The sequence below is a fragment of the Carassius carassius genome, chromosome 29, assembly GCF_963082965.1.
Source record: "Carassius carassius chromosome 29, fCarCar2.1, whole genome shotgun sequence".
NCBI classification, from domain to species: domain Eukaryota; kingdom Metazoa; phylum Chordata; class Actinopteri; order Cypriniformes; family Cyprinidae; genus Carassius; species Carassius carassius.
The window spans coordinates 26030639-26042693 of NC_081783.1; the positions used below are offsets into that span (position 1 = coordinate 26030639).

The 12055-nt window shown below is 46.8% G+C and overlaps 1 protein-coding gene across 1 annotated transcript in view; it reads right to left on the reverse strand.

Annotated features, from left to right (window-relative positions):
- Nucleotides 1–12055, reverse strand: part of limch1b (LIM and calponin homology domains 1b) — a 212840-nt gene that overhangs the window by 143850 nt on the left and 56935 nt on the right. Inside the window, exon 3 of the mRNA XM_059516453.1 lies at nucleotides 501–699. The gene's annotated coding sequence lies outside the window, so the exon portion shown is untranslated. The remainder of the gene's footprint in view (nucleotides 1–500; nucleotides 700–12055) is intronic.

The following is a 12055-nucleotide window of genomic DNA, read 5'->3' on the forward strand; positions in this document are numbered from 1 at the left end:
AACTAAACTAAAATTAAATGTGAGTGGTTACATACAATAAAATATAGACCTACGTGACAATTTTAAGAACAGGTCTGTTTGTGTGTGCCCAACTTATTTTTTTCATGGTAAGGATGACCTTTGCATGGAATTGCCCATAAAATAAAAAAATATCAATAACAATAATAATAATAATAACAATCGTTGTTTAAACTACAAAAGGTCTGTTAATTAAACTTGTTTTGTTTGGCTTTAATTCTGAAGCAACTGAGTTTCTCCATGTACCTTTTATTGTTGAACAAGCATTATGTAGGAAAGTCAACATAAGCAGCAGTCAAAACAGGAAACAGGGCTTAGCATTGGGTTAGTTTCAAACCATGGATAACAGCTTTCACACTTTCTCTTCTGTAGGGATTTTTAAGACAAATGTGTTTGTTGTTTCGCAGATGTACACTGGTTGTCATATTTTAATCTTTTAAAATATTTTTTTGTGTGTGTTTTAATGTATGGGCTATACTTACCATCGCTGTAGCCGTGAGGAAGCAGGCCATCAGGTGAGGGGGTTTGATGGGAACGCAAGCTGATGGAGTCCAGGCTGTCGAATGAGTCGTCCCGTGCGAGCCTCGGCAGGGAGAAAGAGTCACTGCACTCGTACTCTCAGCAGTCTATGTAACCACTGTCCCTGATGCTTCGCTTTAGGCTGGCACACTCCTCTGCTTCCTGAGAAACATATAAACAAATAAAAATAACAAGTTTACAGCTTAAGATTCCTCTAAGTGGTGTTTCAATATTGAATAACATTAATTATTTACCCAGCCGTAAACAGAGGAGGGGCGGGACAAATACCTAAACATCCTTTTTGTGCGACTGCCTACAACGATTCAGTCAATTTTACTGATTTATTATACAGTATATAGTTGAAGTCTTAAAAATTAGATACCAGTAGGCCAATAAGTTGTCGCCATTAATATTCCATACCATAGCAACTAAAGCATCATAAATGGGTGCAAATGCATTTGCTATTTAAACAAAGCGGTACTGGATGAGGAAATGAGAACTGCTGTAACTAGCAAAAACACCTGTGCCGCACCTTGCGCCGGGTGTATGACAAAGCCCTATTATTATGACTTTATATATAAAAAGAGTCACTAAATGAATTGCTGTAAAAATTGTTTTGGTGAATGGAATTAAAATATTTAAGTCACTTGATGAATCAAAATCCCCACTACTGGCTCTTCCTCAATATTACCATGGAGAGAAAAAGCAAGAGCTGGAATGGATGAGGTGTGACAGATGAACTCGAAGAGGAATTGAAGTTTATATAACTATATTGCCTTGACTGACTAACGTTCTCTGATTATTAAAGAAACAACAGATCACAGCTCAAGTCAGCTATTTTTCAGTTGGCTGTGCTGTGTCACCAAAACACAATCCAGTCTTTCTTTAAAGACCTGCAGCACTGTGACTGAACCAAATCCAGGACTAGTCTGTTTGTGACTATCTAACCAGATGGATGATAAAAAATGAGTGATAAAGGCTTTTTCTACACAATTATAGACAAAAAAAAAGTTAGTAAGACATTAGAAAATGAAGACCACATAATTTGTAGGGTAGGGGAGAACCGGGGCGAAAGTAACGTGGGACGAAAGTAACAAAGTGATTTTCTCAGAGCCTATTACTGCATTTGCATTGCAGCTATGACGGTATATTCAGCATTCAATCCTTGATGGAGCTGAGAAATATCACGTGATTTCCTCATCATTTCCCGCAGTTAGGTCGGTAAAACTGTTTTCGAGTACAAAAAGTAAATTATTGAAGCGGTAATTTTTTTTAATTAGTTTTTTTTTTTTGTTTGTTTCATGTGTCACAGTAATGATCAATCTACAGGTTATTTAGTGCTTTAACACATCCTAAAGTTTGCATTATCAAAGTTTTTTAGTATAAAAGTAAATCAGGTTTAAATGCCAGGAGTTCCTGTCGGGACGAAAGTAACAGTTGTTACTTTTGTCCCGCTACAGTGAAAAGAAGTATTAATTTTGTTCCGGTACATGCTATTCTGTGAATTTCTGTCTCTTGCATCATTTATTAAAATGTTTATGTCATATTATACCAAAAGAATATGTCTGGGTGAGGGTCAGAAAGACAAACAGTGGTCTGGTTTTATCCAGATGTTTATGAGAGAGCGTTTCTGGACATAGGGGAACATCTGGGCAGCTCCTACCTCGCATTTACCTTAGTTATATTTAGGTTTCAGCCATACCTTAGCCTTTACACATCCAGCTATGAATTTGCAGTGTTTCCAGATGTTTTAATGCCAATTTGAATTTATGCATAAAAACAACTGGATGGAAACATGAATAGGCCTACTGTTACATTATGTTTAGAATTTATATTATGCCAATGTAATTTAATTATTATATTGTTCATTCTGTTGAAAAAAAATGTTTTATAAAAATACACTGAAATAAAAAAATAAAAAATAAAAAAATAAAGTTTGTACAGTCGGGTATGTAATTTATTTAATTTAATTTAATATGTAATTTAATAATTATTTTTACAAAAATAGAAGACAGAATATGTTTGCAGTTACATATTTACAAGGTCATAGTCAAGTATACTTAATAAAAATAAGATTAACAGAAAATAAATCTAGCTTATATTGTTGTGTTACTTTTAACTCACCTGTGTGTTACTTTCGTCCCAACCGATGGGGTCAAAAGTAACAATGTGCAACTTATGTTCAAATTGAAATTATACTGAAGCCTTTCTACATTTCTACAAAATACCACCTGGTATTGATAGACCACACTTATGAGTTACTGACCACAGCAGAAATATATCTCTGTCTACAACATTATCTTTTAAAATTATGTTTTTCTGAAAAATGGTACTTTCGCCCCTGCTCTCCCCTACATATCAATTAAAAAAAAAATATATATATATATATATATTTTTTTTTTTTAGTTAAGAATTTACTAATAAAAAAGTATACTGCACAAAACATCCACAACATTGTTATATGGCCCAATGATATACACAGACATCATTGTATTCCCAGGAGATCTACAAACAATATCAGCCCTAGTTTAGTGCAGTGATGTAAGCCCATCTGAAGAGACCCTAAACACTCTCTTCCAATAATGACCTCAAAGAATGATGGAGAGAGGTGGAGTGATTTTCTTTAAGCCAAGATACGGTACTCATTCAGAACCCAACCCAAATCAGGCTCAACTGGCTTTATACTCAGATATTTAGCTTTTCTGAAGAAAATTTGAGTGGTACTTTCCCATAAAAATGACAGGGTGTTGACAGAACTCTACTGGGAGAAAAAATGACAGAGGTGATTCAGTTGATCATTATGTGCTAAAGTGAATTCCTTTGTAAAATGAGCTGGGATGGGCCGTCCATATTGAGCACTGTATTTAATATTTTCAATTTCTCTTTCCAAATTATTGATTCATGATCAGTTCTTCAATACTACACTAAATTTCCAAATCACACAAAAGAGATGCAGCTGTGCACAGTGCTGGTCCTAGACTTCTGGGGTATCTGGGCAAAATTTTGTCAGGGGGCCCATTCAGTGCATTCATAAAAACCCCAAAACGACCCTCAACCCCATTTTTTTTTTTCAACCTCTTGACAGCATCCAATCTGGCTTCAAAAGTTGACATTCAACTGAGTTTGCCTTGCTCTCAGTTGTTGAAGCCCAATCTTCAATACTTATCTTGCTTGATCTGTCCGCTGCTTTTGACACGGTTAACCACCAGATCCTCCTGTCAACCCTATCGGCAAAGGGCATCTCAGGAACTGCACTCCAGTGGTTTGAGTCTTACCTATCAGATACTGTAGGTCCTTCAAAGTATCTTGGAGAGGTGAGGTGTCCAAGTCGCAACATATAACTGCTGGGGTGACTCAGGATTCAGTTCTTGGACCACTTCTCTTCTCTGTCTACAGTACATGACATCGTTAGGTTCTGTCATTCAGAAACATGGCTTTTCATACAACTGCTATGCTGATGACACAACTCTATCTCTCATTCCATCCTGATGATCCAATGGTAGCTGCTCGCATCTCAGCTTGTCTAACAGACATTTCTTGCTGGATGAAGGACCATCACCTTCAAATCAAGCTTTCCAAGACATATCTGCTTGTGGTTCCAGCAAACCCATTGTTTCATCACAATTTCAACATCCAGTTAGCCACATCAACCATAACTCCTTCAAAAACAGCCAAAAACCTCTGAGTTATGATCGATGATCAGCTGACTTTCTCAGAACACATTGCTAAAACTGTCTTGTCCTGCAGATTTACTTAACTGAAAATCAAGAAGATCCGGACCTTTCTTTCGGAACATGCTGCACAACTCCTTGTTCAAGCTCTTGTTCTGTCCAGGCTAGACGATTGCAATGCTCTCTTGGCAGATCTTCCAGTCAGTTCTATCAAACCTTTACAATTAATCCAGAACGTGGCAGCCAGATTAATTTTTAATGAGCAGAAAAGAATGCACATTCACACATCTGTTTATCAGTTTGAACTGGCTACCAATAGCTGCTTGCATAAAATTCAAGGCATTGATGTTTGCCTACAAAACCACCACTGGCTCTGTGCCCCTTTAACTAAATTCATTACTTCAGACATATGTTTGTGCCCTCTAGAAGCTTGTGTTCTGCAAGTGAACCTCACTTTATTGTGCCATCCCAAAGAAGCACAAAGTCACTTTTACTGACTTTTAAATTAAATGTTCCCTCCTTCATTTATTGAATACTTACATTATTAAACATTGAATATAGATCAAATGTAATAGAAATCAAGAAAACGTACTCCATTACTAATGTAACCTCGGTTCTCTCTAGAAGAGGGAACGAGTACTGCGTCTTAGCAAAGACGCTGCGGGAAAAGTCTCTTTTCACGATACACTGAAGCAAAAAATTATCCTTTAATTTTGAATTATTGTAAAGCGCATTTGCAGCAGCACACAGCCATAGGCGAGACGGCTCGCTCGCTCATTGGCTGCTCTGCGGCAACTGCATAAGCCTATCGAGCGCAGGCTGATGCAACATCAGACCAATGAGGGCATTCGCGCCCTCCATGCCACTTCCTGCCGAAACGGGTGTGGCCTAGCCCTATAAAGGGAGCTCGAAAAGGCTGACTCAACTGATTTATTTCATCGCCGAAGCGAACCATAGTGAATCATACGCACGACAGAGAACGCAGTACTCGTTACGTCTTCTAGAGAGAACCGAGGTTACATTAGTAACCGAGTACGTTCTCTTACGAGAGTTCTCTCACGAGAGTTCTCTCGTACTGCGTCTTAGCTAAGACGCTGCGGGAACCCAATGTAAAACGGCGTGCGTACAGAGATCACACACCAATAAATCTGGAAGCGACGCCCAGGATTTACAGTGCACAATCACCAGAGGGACTCACAGAGAGTCCTAGAACAGGAGGGGGAAACCCTCCGTCCCATATCTAGCAGCATCCGTAGACGCGGCAATATGACATCACATATTCAAGGCAAGGCCTGACCAATGTGGGAATGTGGGTCTTACGCAACACTGACCATATAACAGTCGGCAGCGCATCGCGCTTGCGATCTCAGAGTTCCAATCACGACACCGATTCAACTATACCGCTTACCAGCTATACCAGCTGGTATATAATGGTATTAACTATACCAGCTTTTCTTGCAGAGCGGGAACCTCTAGGTTATAGAACCTGATAAATATAGACGGCGAGGCCCATCCTGCCGCCATCCATATATCCTGTAAGGAAATCCCACTAGACCACGCCCACGATGAGGCGACGCCTCTTGTGGAGTGTGCTCTGACACCCAGTGGGCACTGAAGGCCCCTGGAAGTGTAAGCTAACGCTATAGCGTCAACTATCCATCTGGATAGGCTCTGTTTCGAAACAGCCATTCCCTTGGAACGTCCACTGAACGAGACAAACAGCTGCTCAGTCTGTCTGAAGACAGCAGAGCGAGACACATAAGTTCTTAAAACCCTAACGGGGCAAAGAAGACTGGAGTCTCCATCTTCTTCTGACACTGACAGGGCAGACAGGGAAATAACCTGAGCCCAAAACGGTGTGTTGAGGGATTTCGGCACATAACCGTGCCTAGGTTTGAGTATGACTCTTGAGTCATTAGGCCCAAACTCCAAGCACGTCGGGCTCACCGAGAGCGCGTGCAGGTCACCCACACGCTTCATTGAAGCGAGAGCCAACAAGAACACTGTCTTGAATGACAGATGTTTGAGGCTAATCGTTTGGGTAGGCTCGAAAGGGGAACCTTTCATGGCCTCCAAAACCGTTAAGAGGTCCCATACAGGGACTGACGGAGGTCTGGGAGGATTCAGCCTCCTAGCTCCTCCAAGGAAGCGGATGACCAAATCGTTCCTTCCTATTAACTGACCGAGCGTTGTCTCAGAAAACGCTGCGATAGCCGCCACGTAAACTTTGAGCGTGGAGGGGGCTCTGCCCTTATCCAACAGCTCCTGTAGAAAGGAGAGAACCTCCGTCACCTCACAATTAAGGGGTGAACGTCCCCGAGCTGTGCACCAGCTGGAGAATACTGACCACTTCGAGGCATATAGCCGTCGAGTCGACGGAGCTCTAGCCTGAGTGATAGTATTTAGCACTCCCACTGAGAGTATTTAGCACTCCCTCCTCAACGGCACTGGCCACGGGGCAGCGTCTGCTAACTGCATCAAATCTGGAAACCATGGTTGCTTCTTCCAAAGTGGTGCTACAAGCAGTACTGAGCATTTCGTTTCCCTCACCCGTTCTATCACCTGCGGAAGGAGGGAGACGGGGGGAAAGCATAGAGTGGGCAGCACGGCCACCTCCGTGACAGCGCGCCTTCGTTCTTGGAAAAGAACGCGGGGCAGTGAGCGTTTTCGTGGGACGCGAAGAGGTCCATTTCCACCCTGCCAAATCTCTCCCACAGCAGCCGGACTGTCTGTGGGTGTAGAGACCATTCGCCCATGGGAATGTTGTTCCTGGACAGTCTGTCTGGACCCAAGTTCTGTAGCCCAGGCACATGAACGGCTCTCAGCGAGCGCAAGTTGCGCTGAGCCCAAACCAGGAGGCGTTCCGCCAACCTGTACAGGTTCCGGGACCTGAGACCTGAGATTTATGTAGGACACCACAGACATGTTGTGGCCCTTGATTCGGGGACAAAAGCACGTCAGCGCGTTCTCCACTGCCAGCATTTCCAGACAGTTGATATGTTGGAACTTTTCCCGTTCCGCCCACAGGCCAAAGAACGGTCTGCCCTCGAGCAGCGCTCCCCATCCCGAAGTGGAGGCGTCCGTCGACACCACTTTCACTTTCGAGGAAGTCCCCAGGCTTACACCTGATTGGTACCAGTCGTTTGCTGTCCAGGGTTTCAAGGCTGTAACACAGCTCTGATTGACCTTGAGACGCAACCGCCCGGATATCCACGCTCTGCGCGGCACTCGCGCTTTCTGCCAGAACTGCAAGGGGCGCATGTGGAGCAGGCCCAACTGAAGAACTGGTGATGCTGAAGCCATGGGACCTAGCATCTTCTGAAATTTTCTGAGCGAGACGGTCGCGCCGCAGCGGAGAAAGCTCGCTGCGCGCTGAATGCCCAACGCGCGCTGTGGTGACAGCCGCGCCGTCATGGACTGTGAGTCCAGAGCTATACCCAAAAAAAGAATCGTTTGACTGGGGTTCAGCGAACTCTTCGTCCAGTTGACACTGAGACCGAGTTTCTCAAGGTGATCAAGTAAAATGGCCCTGTGCTCCACGAGCTCTGATCGTGATTGAACCAGAATCAGCCAGTCGTCCAAATAGTTCAGCACTCGCATGCCTCTGAGTCTGAGAGGAGAGAGTGCTGTGTCCATGCACCTCGTAAATGTACGAGGAGCCAGGGACAAGCCGAACGGCAGGACTATATACTGGTATGTCTGGCCCTCGAAGGCGAATCTCAAGTATCGCCTGTGAAGTGACGCTATCTGTATTTGAAAATACGCGTCCTTCAGATCTATCGACATGAACCAGTCTCCTCTGCGAATATGCGCGAGGAGTTTCTTGGTTGTAAGCATTTTGAAACTGCGTTTCACCAATGCTTTGTTCAGCTGTCTTAGATCCAGTATGGGTCTGAAACCTCCGTCTTTCTTGGGCACTAGAAAGTATCTGCTGTACAGCCCCCCTTCGCTTTGAGCTTGAGATACAGGCTCCACAACCCCTTTGCTCAACAGTTTTGATATTTCGGCTCGAAGTAGGTGTGCTACTTCTGTTTTGACCGTAGTTTCGACCCGCGCTAAAAAGCGCGGAGGGCGTCGAAAAAACTGTAGCGAGTAGCCTCTCTTTATAATGTCTAGCACCCAATCCGAAACCCCTGGAAGCGCTGACCATGCGTCTGCATGAATGGCTAAGGGTTGGATGCGAAGCGCGCTCTGTTGGCTGGGCAACGGCAGCGCTTCGATGTGCTGTAACATCGCTCGTCCTCGACCCCGCCATGGTGCTTAACCGAGTGAGGGAGGGCTGAGCGGGTCCCGTGGGACTCGTGCTGTCTGTAAGTAATTGTGGGCTGTAAGCGTGCACATTTACTGCTTTTGACTCGCTGTCTGCCTGGGCAGAATGAACGTGCACGGGTTTCGTTTTTACAGAAACCACATGACGTGTGTGACATAGTGTTTGTGGGCACTGAGGAGTGGGCACGTTTACTATGTAGTGCGCGCGATCGACCTGAGTCGCTTTTATGGGTGCGAGCCCTGTGTGAAGGGCTGTGCTTATATGTGGAGATGGGCACTGAGCAGTGGGCGCGGGGCGACGGCCGGTAGAGCGAGAGCGGGGTATTGAGCTGCGTTGCTGACGCTGTTGCGATGAAGCAGCAGGAGGCGGGGGGTGTGGCTGAGAGCTTTGCGGGGCCGGTCTAGCACGACTCGCTGCAGAACCGGAGCGCTTCGGGAGGAAGTGCTTAAATGCTTGAGACGCTTTCTGGTCCTCGACGAATCTCTCAACGAACTCGTTGACAGAAGATCCGAAGAGGCCAGCGGGAGTCAGCGGGGCGTCGAGGAACGCAGTGCGTTCAGACTCTGCCATGACTCTGCCACAGTACCGGAAGCCATAACTCGTCCCATGGCCTGTGCAGCGGACTTAGTAGCGCGAAGAGAGAGATCCGAAGCACTCCTCAAATCCGCGAGACAGATAGCCTCAGGTCCCATCTCGTCCAGCTTACGGAGGAGATCACCCTGGAATATCTGCAGCATGGCCATGGTGTGTAGTGCAGACGCAGCCTGCCCAGCAGCAGAAAAGATCCGCGCAAGCAGAGATGAAGTCATGCGGCAGGCTTTAGATGGCAACACCGCTTTCGTCCGCCCTCCAGCAGAGGGCGGGCAAAGGTGCGTCGCTATCACCTGTTCCACCGGCGGAAGTGACTGGTAGCCTCTGTTTTTAGCATCATCCAGTGTGGAGAATGCTGGTGAGACAGACGAACGAGTTTGTGCTGAATATGGAGTGTTCCAAGCCTTTGCCACCTCTTCGTGAAGCTCAGGAAGAAATGGGGCGGGCTTTGAGTTCGGAGAAGTACGCTTACCCGGAAGAAAACTACCATCCAGCCGGGAACGGGAGGGGGGCGCTGGTGCAGACCACTCGAGGCCGAGGCTCGTCGCGGCCAGCATGAGCACTCGTATCAGCTCCTTCTCGATGTCAGCTCGTCTGCTGGGCTTCTGAGCAGAAAGTGCAAGATCCCCGGAGCTCGCCCAGCCTTCGCTGCCCGAAGCTAGCAGAGAGCACGTGTCCTCTTCCCCCGACGTGGCCATGAGATCGACTTCCTCGGAAGACGAGGCGGCAGACAGCGGGCGCGGGAAGCGATGCAGTGGAGGCCGGTGAAGCAGGGCGAACCGGCGAGCTCGGTGGAGCTGGAGATGGTTCCGGAATCCGCTGGGAGCGGCGCTTTTTACGGCGCTGCAGCGCAGCGGGGAATGCAGGCTCAGAGAAAAATGCCAAGCGAGTCCTCAGAGTCACCATTGGCAACAGCTCGCAGTGAGGGCAGCCGCCGTCAGCGAGCGCGAGCGCTGCATGATCCTCACCCAGGCAGGAGACACAGATGACGTGACGGTCTCCCTCGCTGAGTGGGGCTCTGCACGAGCCGCAAGAAGGCATCTTTAAAAAGCAGCTCTTTTAGGAGTGTGTGTCGCAGGGCGAACACACACACACAAGGATCGAATGAAAAAGGATATAGGCGCCGGAAAGCGCAGCAGGAACGGCAGTGGAAGGCGGCGTTGGCCAGCGGCTTCAGGAATGGCTCGTCCCGCTGAGATGCTATCGTACGACGATTGCTTCCTCTCGTGATCCAACGTGCTTGCTCTCGTGATGCGTGAGCTTCGCTGAAGAGATGAAAAATCAGGTGAGTCAGCCTTTTCGAGCTACCAAGATACTTCATGTAAACATGTATAATTAAATGTATTATAAACGTAGTCATTTTAATCTTTTATTTTTCTCTTGAGAACACACCCGTTTCGGCGGGAAGTGGCCTGGAGGGCGCGAGCGCCCTTATTGGTCTGATGTTGCATCAGCCTGCGCTCAAAAGGCTTATGCAGTTGCCGCAGAGCAGCCAATGAGCGAGCGAGCCGTCTCGCCTATGGCTGTGTGCTGCTGCAAATGCGCTTTACAATAATTCAAAATTAAGGATAATTTTTTGCTTCAGTGTATCGTGAAAAGAGACTTTTCCCGCAGCGTCTTAGCTAAGACGCAGTACGAGAGAACTCTCGTAAGAGAACTAGTTTTAGGCTCAGTCTGTTGAGTAGTTCTGTTGTGAACATAGATGGCTAAAACGTACTCTGTTACTAAACCTAACCTCGGTTCTCTATAGAAGAGCGAACGAGTACTGCGTCTTAGCTAAGACGCTACGGGAAAAGTCTCTTTTCACGAAATACTGAAGCAAAAAATTATCCTTAATTTTGTATTTTTGTAAAGCGCATTTGCAGCAGTACACAGCCATAGGCGAGACGACTCGTTCGCTCATTGGCTTGTTCTGCGGCAACTGCACAGCCTATCGAGCGCGGGCTGATGCAACATCAGACCAACATCAGCACTTCGCGCCCTTCTTGCCACTTCCCGCCGAAACGGGAGTGGCCCAACCTATAAAAGGAGCTCGAAAAGGCTGACTCACCTGATTTATTTCATCGCCGAAGCGAACCAGAGTGAATCGTGCGCACGGCAGAGAACGCAGTACTCTTACGAGAGCTCTCTCGTACTGCGTCTTAGCTAAGACGCTACAGGAACCCAATGTAAAACGCTGTGCGCGCAGGGATCACACACCAATAAACCTGAAACAACGCCCAGGATTTACAGTGCACAGTCACCTGAGGGACTCACAGAGAGTCCAGGACAGAAAAGGGAAAAGCCCTCCGTCCTATATCTAGCAGCATCCGTAGATGCGGCAATATGACATCACACAGCCGAGGCAAGGCCTGACCAATGTGGCAATGCGGGTCTTACGCAATACTGCCCATATAACAGTCGGCAGCGCATAGCGCTCGTGAACTCAGAATTCCCCTCAGGGACCTGATTCGACTATACCGACAACAGCCTTGCTTGCAAGGCGGGGACCTCCAGGTTATAGAACCTGATAAATGTAGACGGCGAGGCCCAACCTGCCGCCATACATATATCCTGCAAGGAGATCCCAGTAGACCACGCCCATGACGAGGCGACGCCTCTTGTGGAGTGTGCTCTGACGCCCAACGGGCACTGAAGGCCCCTGGAAGCGTAAGCTAACGCTATGGCGTCAACTATCCATCTGGATAGAGTCTGTCTCGAAACAGCCATTCCCTTGGAACGTCCACCGAACGAGACAAACAGCTGCTCCATCTGCCGAAAGGCAGCAGAGCGAGACACATAAGCTCTTAAAACCCTGACAGGGCAAAGAAGACTCGAGTCTCCATCCTCCCCTGACACCGGCAGGGCAGACAGGGCAATAACCTGAGCCCGAAACAGTGTGTTGAGGGATTTCGGCACATAACCGTGCCTAGGTTTGAGTATGACCCTTGAGTCATTGGGCCCAAACTCCAAGCACAACTGGCTCACCGAGAGCGCGTGCAAATCA